Source organism: Pteropus medius, unplaced genomic scaffold, assembly GCF_902729225.1.
Source record: "Pteropus medius unplaced genomic scaffold, Ma_sr-lr_union100, whole genome shotgun sequence".
Taxonomy (NCBI): Eukaryota; Metazoa; Chordata; class Mammalia; order Chiroptera; family Pteropodidae; genus Pteropus; species Pteropus medius.
In genome coordinates this window covers 20998453-21011983 of record NW_024351730.1, presented here as the reverse complement: position 1 = coordinate 21011983, position 13531 = coordinate 20998453, and the positions used below count along the sequence as shown (strand labels likewise).

At 35.8% G+C, this 13531-nt stretch overlaps 1 protein-coding gene across 7 annotated transcripts in view; it reads right to left on the bottom strand.

The window, feature by feature from the left end:
• The window catches only part of SLC4A4 (solute carrier family 4 member 4), a 357503-nt gene that overhangs the window by 295380 nt on the left and 48592 nt on the right, over window positions 1-13531 (bottom strand). The gene's annotated exons all lie outside the window — the stretch shown is intronic.

Sequence of the window (13531 nt, the reverse complement as noted above, 5' to 3'; positions counted from 1 at the left end):
AGGCAAATTTTCCTTCTTATCTACGATATGTTGTGGTTAGAATTTATTCATTTTAAAACTTAAAATAATGGCCCAAGGTTGAAAAAAATTTTTTTCCTCACTAAAGTTTAACTAAAACCACATAAAAACCCACTTGCATTCATGCTAAAAAAAAATGTTTAAATTTTTTTAAAAAGGAAGGCATTAAATGGTCTTTAAATGGAGAGTCATTAGGAGTAATTGTGGTTGGTTTGGGATTAAATACACAAGCGTAGAAATCACACCTGTGTCCATTTTGGAGACAATAAAAAATTCTGTCTGAAATACTACTTTTTACTTCATATCTCCTACACAGTGAAAGATCATATCTACAAAGGTCATAATTTCATGTTTTTGAGAATTAAAAGCTGTGTTGGTATAATCTTCTTGGATACAGGACTTGTTTCCCATCAGATCAAGCTCAACAATATTTCTCTAAAAAAAGGGTTTATGTATTTTAATCCCCAAATGCACAGCTTTAAAAGTCATCTTTGCTTTTAGAAAGGGCTTGTTACAAGACGAGTTTTTACCACTTTAAACATTAATACCTTTTACACATCTATTAGCCAACCTTAAATCTTTTATCCATATTCGCCCCTCACAAACATCTCCCTCCAAAAATTTGGAAGCAAAATCTTAAAAGTGCTCGACATTTCTAATCTCAGTAGGGGAAAAAGAAAAACTGCTGGCTGGTTGCTGAAGTGAGATGATCTCTATGAGGTTGCTGGCTCACATAATAAAAGTAACTATGGAACTCTGCATGGAACCCACAACAGACAACTCGACCCAAAAATAAAGTTAATGCCAAAACAGCTAAGACAAAATTCTTTATTGAATCAGCTTGAGGTTAACTATGTCTTCTATATAATCTTCATCTTCTACAGATCACTGTATAATAAATATGTAGATAAATAGTTTTTCACAGTTCACTCCTAATATTCTCATTTCTTTAAAAGACGTTTTTGAGAATAGCTACAAGCAACTTAAAACTAGGAGGAAAATGAATTCAAGGAAGGCTTTTTAAAAAATATTATTTCAAAAGAGGAGTCATAGTACTTCCTCCTCAGCTCTGCTGTCTTTGTTAGGGTGTGCCAGCAATGGGGTCTTGGTACAAACAGAACAAACGCACACTTCATGTTTTAAAGAAGTGTTTTATGGCATAAATTCTTGACTATCTCTGCTTTTATGTCAACAGAGCAATCAGAAAGCTCCTTAAAAATAAACAACTTAATATGATATAGTTACATGGCGGGGGCAAGTAAGTCATATCTAATAATATGTTTTCCATCCACACAAATATGAAGGAAATAAAAACTGTCCAAAGGAATTAGCCATGTCCCCAAGTAAATGAGAAACGAATTGGCAAGGATTGAGCCTCCATGAGAACATTATTTTGAATCACAACCAAATTTCTAAAACACTCCAGGTGATCTGCTCTATACTTATGGAATTTAAATAATGAAATATTGAAAAGAATGATTCTGAAATGTTCAAGAAATGAAGCAATTTAATTAAGTGGCAATGTTATATTTATTGGTTGTATGTTGTAATGTTTAGATCTAGAACCAGAGTGACAGGAAAAACAAAAACAGAGATTCTGAAGACCTTCTCAGCTGGACACTATCACCTGGTCATAGGTTGCTGTCATACAACCACTTCCCAACTCAACGGCAGGGATGGATCCTCCCTTAACTTAGAAGGTCGTTATCTAAGTTACTTTGAGGGAGGCCAAGAACTAACACATACCTAAAAATTAATTTACCGTATGTCCAAATCTTTCAAATTTCATCATCGATAATTGTTTCTTTTGCATCTTCTGGTAAAATTTAAAATGGAAATACTACTAAAATACATAGTATATTAAATTATTTCTTACTAAGATATTGTCAGATGTTTTTCCCTTGCAAATAAAATTAGAAAAATTAATAACGAGAGCATTAGTCTTCAAACTCATGGAGAATCAAAAGAATCCTATTATAATGGAAAGGTAGGGCTGGTAAAGTCATGTATGATCATAATAACTAAGACCTAAATCATACTTACTATGAGCTACAGACTTTTCTAAGCATTTCACATATATTAACTTACTTAAACCCTAGGAAATAAATGAGGTAGGTTGGGATGAAGAACTGGAAGCAGAGCCGCCCAAGTCATGAGGCACTGAGTATCTGGGTGCTATGATGCATTGCCCAGATCTTGCCTTCAAAACTGAAGTGCTTCCCGCAACCAGTGGGAGTGCTGGTGACTGATGATGTTCAGCTCAGTCTTACTCTGGAAATTGTCTTAGTCAAAGAGAGCCACCTGAGCCAGTCACAGCCCTGTCCAAGGCAGCCGGCCACTCGGGACTAGTGATGGGTAGAAAGGCCTGGCTCCTTTATGGAGAGATGGGGCAACTCTGCAGGGTCTGCTGCTCTAGAGCTTCTGGCAGCGTCAGCCAATGGAGGTCTTTGTTGCTACTGGATCGCACATGACTCCTCCCTCTCTGCCAGTCCAACTCGCCTCACTCTCTTACAGGTTTTACCCCCTCATTGCCAGCCCCAATAAACTTCCTCCACAATCAGAAACTGTTTCCCAGGGAACCTCACCTAAGACAAGAGCGGAAGCTGGATTCAAGCCCAGGCACTCTGGCTCCAGAGTCCATGCTTGTAACCAGCACAGTGAAATCGTGACAGTCAATGTGGATTCGAAAGGCGTTTCCCCAGCCTCAACAGCCTATAGATAGACGATGTCTAGAAATTTGTCACATGACTGCTGGATCTCATCAATCTTCCCTTATTTGTGGGGTCTGTCAGCCATGCTCACCACCAATCCGTTCATGTCCTTCTACTTGGGCCTCTTCTTTGATGGCCAATGACTACTTGAAAATGCTACCTTCCTGCCCAGGATGCTCTCTCTTGGGTGTCCTAATACTCTAAATCTTCGAGGCACTGAAGCACACAACCACTGCCTCAGGCTACATCACTCCAGAACCACACTCTGCCACCTGGATCCCAAAGAAGCCCTCTCATAGCCCACCCTCTCAAACTACTTCATTAAAATGAAGCCTTCAGCTTTGTCTTAGAGCCTCTCTCTGAATATGGCAAAGACCTTCTCCCTAGGGCATAGTACGGAAGCAGACGGCATAGTGCCCTCCACTGCTCTTCTTTGCCACCTCTCATTCCAGCCTCTAGTCAAAACTATATTTCCTCATGTACGTATATTCAATTCATGAAAATAGATACCACAGAGGTCACTGACCATGATGTAAGCAAATAGCAAGACCTTTCATCCCTATTTAGGTATAGATAAGATACCCTCTTTACAACATAAAGTATACATAGAATAATGTATGAAGCACAACAACATGAGAACACTTGGTGTAGGAGCAACAGTGCCATATATCTCCAGCCCTAAGGGCATCGCTGAGTTACACAATGATGACCGTGAGAGATGAACAAAACGGGAACATTGTTAAGAAAGGAGATAAGTGTGTGCGATTCATTTTGGAATAATGTACATCAAAACATATTTTAAGATAATTTTAGTTTGGACACTTAATTAAGTAAGCTTCAGTTCCCAGAAATTCAATTAAAATGAATACTTTGTAATCTAATGACAGTAGAAAACAGACCACCTCTGCAACTAGAGGAGACAGATTCACAATTTCTCGAAACAGGCTTCTCAAAATATTATTTCCCTTTTCTTGATTCCACAGAATCATCAACTCCTGGTACCTATTGTCCATGCTTCGGGCAATCACACTGTCCTATCACTGCTCCTCGAATCATCAAGTTTCCTTTAGATTCTACATCGATGGGCACCCACCTTAGAATTGAACCCCTCATTGTCTCTACAGGACAAAGAAGTTACTCCACCAGCTCCTGACTCAAGCAGCAACCTGCTTGAAGCCTGGGTCACATGCTATAGCGTGGTTTTTCCTGCTGCTCTAGCTTTTATATAAAGTACACTGTTATTCAAGTCCACATACTAAAGTCCTCCCATCACAGAAGTGAAAAACTGTGGGTCAAACAAGAATATGTGGCATTGGACTTTCCAAGCTCTCTATTTAATTTATGAACATAACATTACATCTAAGAAAAGTTATCTAACACAATGATTTTTGAACCTGCATAAAATAAAATATATTTCATCATTTTATAGAGAAAGCAAACTATTTCAGATTAGTAGAATTATCTCAGATGAACCCAGAACTAAAGGTGTCTGTTTCAATTCAGCAATAACACCCAATTTCATTTTACCGGCCACAAGATATGGAGTATATTTAGAGAAATATTTAAGGAGGTCTAAACGGTCTGATCATTTTATAAACTCAAGTGTAAAACTGTACTTATACTAATGCCTTCTGGTCAAGGTCAAGAGCTGAGATAAGACATGCTGAGGCAGGTAAACTTTATAGGAAATGCCATGTGAGGTCGGACCCACAAACCTTCAGATCATCATTCAGTGACATCTGACAGTGATATCAAAGAACAAAATAATCATCCTACAAAATGATAAGTGACCCAAACAAGGTTCTGTGGGAGAGCCCTAGGTAAACAGAGGATACTGACCAAACATGGCTATTTTCTCTTTTAAATTGTATAAATATTTAATCTATCCAAGGATTGGTTCTGGACCCTCTCCTCTTGGGAGAAGCCAATTTCTGCTCTTAGGGTGAAAAGCTGCTCGTATAAATATCCACTACGTAAATTTAAACTTTTTTTTTTTTTTTTTTTTACCTTAAGCCTATTTCTCGCAGTCGTTAAGAGGTCCTCCTTGTTCCGATGTTCTTAGATTTGGGGGAAACTGTTCATGATATTATAGGCTTAGATGAGGTCTCCTTTCAGACTTCGTTGTTCAAGACTATGGCATTCAAGTAGATTTCTGTCTGTTCTCTTAAAGACACTCCTTTATTCTCATGATATGCAGTACGTTTCTCTAGACCTTTCCCAGTTGTCTGACTACAGGTGCAAGACCAAACTTTCCAGGGAGCATTCTAGGTAAGACTGAATAAGCTTCAGACACATGGATGAATGCAGACATATGGTATTAAAAGACTCCTATTAAGAGGTGGTAATTGAACCCAAATATCTGTTCAAATATAATATTTATCAATATATTAAAGAATAGTGAAACATATTGAGAGTTCACTGGAAATGTTATTATGTGTATATAACAAATAAAACATCTATTCTAAAATGTCTCAATATATTGTGCATTCACATATATTATAAGGTGTATTTAGTTTAAGACAAATAACATACACTTAACACATAGATGTATATAGTACAATGATATTCTCTCACTTTTACATAAAATCCAGTATTATCACAGTGCCCTAACACCAGTACCATAAAGGAGTTCTACTTTCCTTCACTTATATTTGTATTATACCGTCCAAAGATTTGATGTGAACAACATCTGGACTTAAAACTTCTAGTTCAATATGATCAATAAAGAAATATTTTGAATGAGACAAACGGCAAATCCACAAATGTGAATAAATAGATGAATGAATGACTCTTTCCCCTTGCCTACCACTGGAGCACCTTTCCCAACTGAAACTCAGAAAATACTACATGTGCCTAATTCTGCATTTTTCTATAATACTTACTGTATATATTATTCAGAGAAGGCATAAAAGTTGTAAATTCTCTATAAATCTTTTCAGATGTCTTTTTAGAAATCTTAAAAGTGGCACTAATCGGAGAAGCTGGGTGAAGGCTATATAAAAAATTATACTATATTTTTGCAACTTCCTGTGAGCCTACGATTATTTTAAAATAAAAAGTTTCTTTTAAGCACTAACAATTCAGACTTAATCTCAAAAGAAAGTAAATAAACTGTGTGTAATTCAGAGAACAGATAAAATACAGCCATATCTAAGTAGAAAAGTTAGGTCATTTTTCCGAGGAACTATATGACACATCAGAAAGCCTAATAACAAAGTTTCATCTCAAAAGTTACTGGATTCCAAACTTTATGACAATAAATTTCACAAGAAATATTTCAAAGACCTAACAGCAATGATGAAAGCTATTACACTGGAGGAATAGCTCTAGAAGAAATAGAGTTTAGATAAAGTTGAGTATAATGACTGGGTATCTCTGATTAGTTTGTCTAGATTTGTTTAAGTAACTAAGTATCATTCTACTAAATAAGTATTTTCACTATAAAATATGCTAGCCACTGTGAGGACCACAAAAGATATTCGGACACAGTTTCTACGGTGAGGATGCAAATAATATTGAAGGAAACAATTAAAGGGCAGTGCAGAGCACCAAGTAGTAATAAAGTGATCTATTAAAATGTGGAATTTCCTGCCTAAAAGTTCTGACACATGTGAGTAATTGAACTATATTTTCTTCTGGTGATTTTGGACAGGTATTTTTGTTTCATTTCTTAATGTATTTTTCAAGAGAAATTACCTCATTCATCTAAATCTTTTGAGACATTTTCAATCCGTCTTCTCTCTTTTCTCTGGCAAAGTTGCTCAACTTGTAAAGTGCAGACGTGTGATCTGTGTGTTTCTGCTTAATCTGTTAATGCTCAGCAATTTTCTAAAAGTGATTGTAATCAGTACCTCAACAATCTCCTACCATGAAGCCCTATTATCTGCTAACATCATGAGTGCTCATCTCACATTCCTAAGGACACAGTCCCCAGAGGTCAAAGGGATGAAAGAATTTTGGAAGCAGTTCCGCCATGAGGTTTGCCCATAGCTGCAGTCAATATGCAACACGCGACAGGAGAGTTTCAGGAGTACAGCCATCAACACTCGAGTCCAGTCAAACTTTCAGTCTGACTGATGATCTCACTGAGTCTTCACTCAGAACAAATGACAGTTTCAGAACTTCATTCATGTTCACTCTGGGGCAGAAAAAGCAAAAACTTGATTTGTATTAAAGACATTAGAAGTATTCCCACTTAGCCATATAGACAGCAGACTTCCATGCTGAAGAGTACAAAAAAATGAAAGCTAGTCCCATTCCCTTGGGATATTGATTTAGATATCATCATGGTCATGATGCTAATCTTTAATAGGTGTCTTTCCCTATTACATAGTGCCAATTAAAAAAAAAAAAAAACTTTCATGTGCTGAGTATATCTAACACAGTAATAACCAGACATGCCTGGATGCTTTTGTTTTAAAACAACCCAGTTTAACTTCTCACAGGAATGAAATCACCAGAACAGAAGATGAGGTTCTCTGAAATTCATTATTTTTAAAACAGTACTTTAACAAGGTTTACCATAATTACCCTTTGTTTTATTTCAATTTTCCATAGCATTACATGTGTAACAGAAAACAAAACTCTCTGCTACACCAGATGATTCCATTTTTGACAAAATCACCCTAAAGCAACCACATTTGGGTCAAGCACACATGAAGGATACTACCTAAAATGTAAATGCCCTCATAAAATGTAGACTGACTAGATTATTCTGAAGTGATCTGTTACATGTGCAGTAATCTGAGTACCACAAAACAGTCATACTTAAATGATGAGAGCAAATCAACCAAGAGTACCACCAACTCTCAAAAGAAAGAAAAAAAAACTCAAATACAAATAAAAAGGCTAAGAAAATCAGTCTTTGGGTAAGAAAATCTAAGTCGATTTCCACATCAAAATCTAAGTTCCTCCTGTTCCAAGCCCGATTTTGCAAAGGAATATCTACTATTGTTCATCATGTATTCTCCAAAATAAAAATCATATAATTTTTAATTGTATCTAATTTAAAAATAAATAGATGGCACTAAACTCTTTTCAGATGAATAAAAATGAGGGTCGTAAAATCAAACCAATGGTTAGAAAGTAGATCTTTCAAAGGATTAAGAATGATTGTTTTACATAAACATTTATAAGGTATATGCTAAAAGTTTGCTTTTGATGTTATAACCAACATATCTGAGAACCACCTTATCCATACTAAATGAAAAAGCTGTCTACAAGCTCCAGTTTCCAGTTATTATTCATTCTTAAACATTCAATTTTACATGAAACATGGTTTCCAAGGTATCAGCACTGGAGAACCCACTACAATATTTAAAATCTGGAAAATTGTTGGCCAGCATCCTAATTATAGAAACTAAATACAGTCAGAGTGTAAGCTTTGGGGATCACTCATGAGGTGAAGAGCACTGTAATCATTTTCAAGGGTTCTCCAGGTCTTGTGTGTGTTGAGAGCATAAATTTGATATGAGCTATATAGTGAAATGTGTGATCTCAAACTGTTGGCTATTAGACTCAATTTTTCAACTTGATGTTTAATAAATAAATCCTGTTCTCGGCTCAACTTTAGCAATAAAAAGTAATAGTCCTAGAGAAAAAAATGTAAAACACAGTTTGAATCACTCAGTCACAGATGAAAAAAGATGCTGAAATGTGTTGTTCATTCATTCAGCCAACAAACATTTATTAAAATGTCAGGAACTGTTCTCAGTGCTGGCACAGTTCAACTCAAGAATAAGAAATGTTGTAGAATAAAACGACAATAATAATAACTAATGTATGTATGGCCGTTTATAGTTTTGAACAAGGTTTCATAACTAACGCTCTGTGAATTAGGTTTTACAATCATTTTAATCATGAAAAACTAGAGACATGGATGATTTTTTAAAATTCCCCAAATCAAATAACTAGTAAGTGAGAGAACTGGGTCTCCAACCCATATCTTCCAAATCCATATCGCCATCGGTCATTAGGCAATAATCATGTTACGAGATTCTGTACTTTTTAAAAAGAGAGATAATACCAGCTGTTTGTAAGGATGTAGAGTACCCAAAACTTTCATAAAGTGCTGGTAGGAGAGTGAATAGTATCACTTTTGAAGGAAGGCATTATCTACTAAAACTGGCTCAGCAGTTCAACTCACAACACACACAACCGAAATCACTACATGTTTACCAAAAGACATATGTAGGAATGTTCATAGCAGCACTATTCATAATAGCCCCAAACTGAGAACAACCCAAATGTCCATCAAGAATGAAATAGATAAACTGTGGCATTCTCATAAAGTGGAACACTATAGAGGAATGAGAATAAAATAAACTGTTGCTACACACAAAACATGAAAGAACGTCACAAGCATAACAATGAACAAAAGTCAGACACAAGGACATACATCATGTATTCCGGTAGAAAGTTCAGTAATAGATAAAAGTAACCAATAGTCTCAGAAGACAAGAGAGAAGTTAACTTTGAAAAAGAAGTAATGATGTGAGGGGTAGGGAAGAGGGGGCTTCTGGCTGCTGGCAGTGGTCTACATCTTGGCCTTGGTGCTGGTTCCAAGGATGTATTCACTTAGGTAAATCATCCCGAGCTGTTAACTTATGATTTAATGACATGCATACTCTTCTATACATGTTATATTTCCATAAAAACTTAGATAGGAAGGAGAGGAGAGAAAAAAGCAAGGAAGGAAAGGAAAAGGGAAGGAGGGAGCATGGGGTGTGATGAAGAGATACTCTGAGAGTACACCTAAAGAGTCCTCGGCTGCTGGGCTAGCTGCAGATCTTACATCTACTTTTTCTAATTTATAGTTTAATGTTTGCTATGGGATTAAAAATGTTATAATCAATCATGTTAGAACTGCATATGAATAGAGTAAACAGATTCTGAGGGATCGCCTATGAGTAAATTCTCTTTAATATATGTCTTTTTTTTACCTTCTGTTCTACCTGCTCAGAGGCTTTTTGCTAGAGAATATGCCAAATATAGGAGTTCCAAATAGATGAAGTTGTTACTGGGCACTATCGGTGAATATGAAGTCTCCAGGCCAAACCTAGAACTAACTAACATAAAATTCCAGACCCCACAACTTTTCTTATTTGCGAATAGTATAAAGGAGAATGTTAATCAGTGTGATCATTTATTTTCAACACAAAAAATAAACTATAGTATAAAGGAGAATGTTAATCAGTGTGACATTTATTTTCAACACAAAAAATAAACTGCTAACTTCTTATCCAAGACATTAAAAACAGCTTTTCTAATTGTAACACTCATAGAACATTTTATCAATTTTAAGACAACATATTCCTTTCTCATTTTGTATTTTTATTGATTTTTATTTTAAAAGTTCCTCAAAATGCATGAGTTTTGTTTAAAACCTTTTTAAGGTTTTTAATACAGAAATTCAAGTTACAATCAGGATATCTCTTTTCTACAAAAATAATCCATAAAATTAAAAAGAGAGAAATATCAGTTGGTGATTATTTACTTCCTTTAACATCCTAATTTCAGGTACTTTCTTTCTGTATTCATTCTCCATGAAAAACAAAAGTTAGCTCTCAAGACTGGAGCTAAAATTGGTATACGCAAACTGAAAATTCTTCCCTTGTGAAACATCCCCTGGCATTGCAGAATCTGAAATAAAGTTAAGGCAAGTAGGCGCTGCTACAGAGCGGACATATCAACATGGAAAGCGCATCATCTCTTTAAACCATGATAAACTTTCATCTGCTTTAGTATCGTCAGCTGTGACTTAAACAACATTCATTCATTTGAAGACAGTCATTCAATAGTTCAAACAGATCTCACTAGTTCAAAGCTAAAATATTCATTCCAACTTCCAGCAATAATTTTCAGTTTCATTTAAGAAAAGCATACAAAGTTCTCTGTATCTTAGTTTCCTCATCTCTTCAACAAGCACAATAATCTCTTACATCTACTTAATTTGCAAGGAAGAACAAGATGAGATGTGGGCTTATATAAAAAGAACTACAGATATACATGATTTCGCCATTACTATTTCTACCACCATTTTTCTCTAACACATAACAACTCAGAGGCTAGTAAGATCTTATCATTAAGGAATAAAATGATAAACCTCATGAAGAAAATGGAAAGTAAAAGTTTTATCTCTTCTTTGCCATGGCAGGTAAATAAATCCATCACCATTCATAGCTGGCTGTCCCTTCAATGCTTTGTTTGAAATAGCATTGCACTGCTGAGACCAGAGAAATGCAACAAAATTCAATGCCACAAAATCATTACGACAATCATAAATATGGCTTTAGATAAAATAAAATCAGCCATCTCTATAAACGAGTGGTGCGTGTATGTACGTGTGTGTATAAATGTATATCAGAGAAAAGAACTGAATAAAAGGGTATATTAGGGAACTCCATCTCCACTGCTGGAAAAATAACTACAGGGAATATAAAAATCATCTTCATGTTAGAAGAACAGCAGCATACTTTCTATTTTGTGACACAAACATATCAAATGTTCAGATATTGGGAGAAAGGCAAAACGTTTTTGGAATACAACTTAGCCCTGACACTACATGAAAGAAACATTCTTCCCTTCCCTAAAATCTCCTACATTAATGCAAAAATATCCTAAAAGTAGCAAGATCCTATTTTGTAAAGTTTTACTACTTTCTGGATGTTCCTAAACTATCCATTTTGCTAAATGACTCCTCCCAAATACATAAATGTCATAAATCACAGTTTGACCTCAGAAACTACATCAACAGGGAGAAATGAGGTGTGTTGCATTTACAACCTCCATCATCCCATCAAATCATCCCATCAAATCCCCTGATTCCTTCCATAATAGCAATCAAGAAGAAACTACTTGGAAACTTTCGTCGCCATGAGATTTTTCTTTTCTCGGTTTGTTCTTTCCATTCCCAGTCTTAATATCTGTCACCTCCAGTCTTAGATTGCATTCGTGTTATTTAAAATAGACACAAAGAAACTTCAAGAAACAAGCAGATGATGTGTTTTATTGCCACTCTTAAGTAGCAGTGAATTCTCTCAGGACTCCTGCCCCTAACAATAGCCCTAAACTGCAGCGCCCTCAGAGGCTAGCCAAGAAAAAGGATTATCTACGTGATTCACCGACTAACATGTATTTCCTTTCCTTGTGTTTTTCTTTAAGATGCAAGCTATGGCCAGACAATGTCTCTTGTTATCAGAACAAGGGATCAAAACCTGAAAATTGTACTTGCCAGAGCTCAATAAAAAATGAAATTCCCACCACTGTGCTGGAAGGTGTCCCAAAGGTTACCTGATTTCTATCACATTTTTTCTCTAAATACAATTCCCTGTATTCCTTTCACACATTGTTGTAAATCCAAAACGTATCTAATCATTTAAAAGACAAATAATGAACATTTAAAGTGATTTTATATTGACAAAATTAACTAAAAGAGATACATCAGTATAATCTAAGAGTACATTCTGGCAATCTCATTGGCTGGGGTGCCTTATATATGTCAGTAAGTCTCCAGAATTACCCCCCAAAATTAAAGGATACCGAAAACCTCATTTTGAAAACATATCAATCAAAATGTTGGGGATTTCCTGGTTTTCTGTTTTTTCAAAGGTACACATACATGCCTGGAACTATCAAAATATCCCATCTTATCCCTCCCATACCAACTCTTATAAATGTCCTGTGCCTCAGCAGTCCTTTAGAGTATGACTTTCCTCTCTCGATCCACATATTTGGGAGTTTTTGTGTCATCTTATCAGAGATTCTGGGATAAAGTTGAAACTATTCAATTTCAAGATTTACTATTAAAAAAAAAATCCTATCACCACATTTAATTTTAAAATGAAAGTAAAAGTTTTTTCTCAGTTGTTCAAGCTATAGAAAAATAAGCAGACATACCTCCTTTGATTGAAGTTCTACTAATAATCTCAATCTAAGTGCTATAATGACCATAGAAATTATTTAAATGCTAATGTGACAGTTACAAGGAGGAGAGTTCTCAGGCAGAAATCTAGTGGAGACATCACATTGTCTATAAGAAGCTACTGAATACTGCTCTAACTGCATTGAAGAATCTACTCAAATCAAAACGAAAAAATAAACCCTAATGCGCAAGGTACACTTTATTTCAAGTAATATTCTAACTCCACCTTACAGATACGAGAAAAAAAAAGAAAGAAATATGGTACAATGCAATGTCTCTTAGGGAAGGAATTGCTCCAGGATTTAAAATAATGTGTGTTTAGTACAGCCTAGTGCTCATAATTTCCCATTAAGAGCAACTTTCTCTTGCACTGAAGTAAAACAGGAAAAAAATCAAGGAAGGTAAACCAAAGTTAACTGCTCTTCAATGTCAAGACAGGAAAGAGCTTGCTGCAGGCAATTATTCTGGGAAGGTAAGGCCTTGAGAAGGAATGAGGGGTGGAAAAAACAGAAGTTTTACAAGGAGCTGAAAAAAAAATGTAGAAGAGAGGTAGAATGGCTTTCTTCATCTTTCACATCAAGTTCAAGGTTGGTTTAGGGGTGGTGATGATGGTGTTGGTGATAGTGGTGGTGGTGTTTTGTTCTTTAATAACTTTTTGTGTGTGTGGTGCTTGCTGAAATTTGCTGATGTAGTTCCCAACTCCTGCCTTCCTTTGGTGATTTTTATTAACAGACTGGCAAAGGCTGGGTAAAATGCACTTAAGAATAAAGAAATCACCTGTCCTTGCCAAGACGCACAAGCTGCCCAGTACCTGAGAAAGGACTACACTGTCGCTGGCCAAGAGAAATCCCAGTTTAACCCCTGCCTCCCCCTTCCAAAT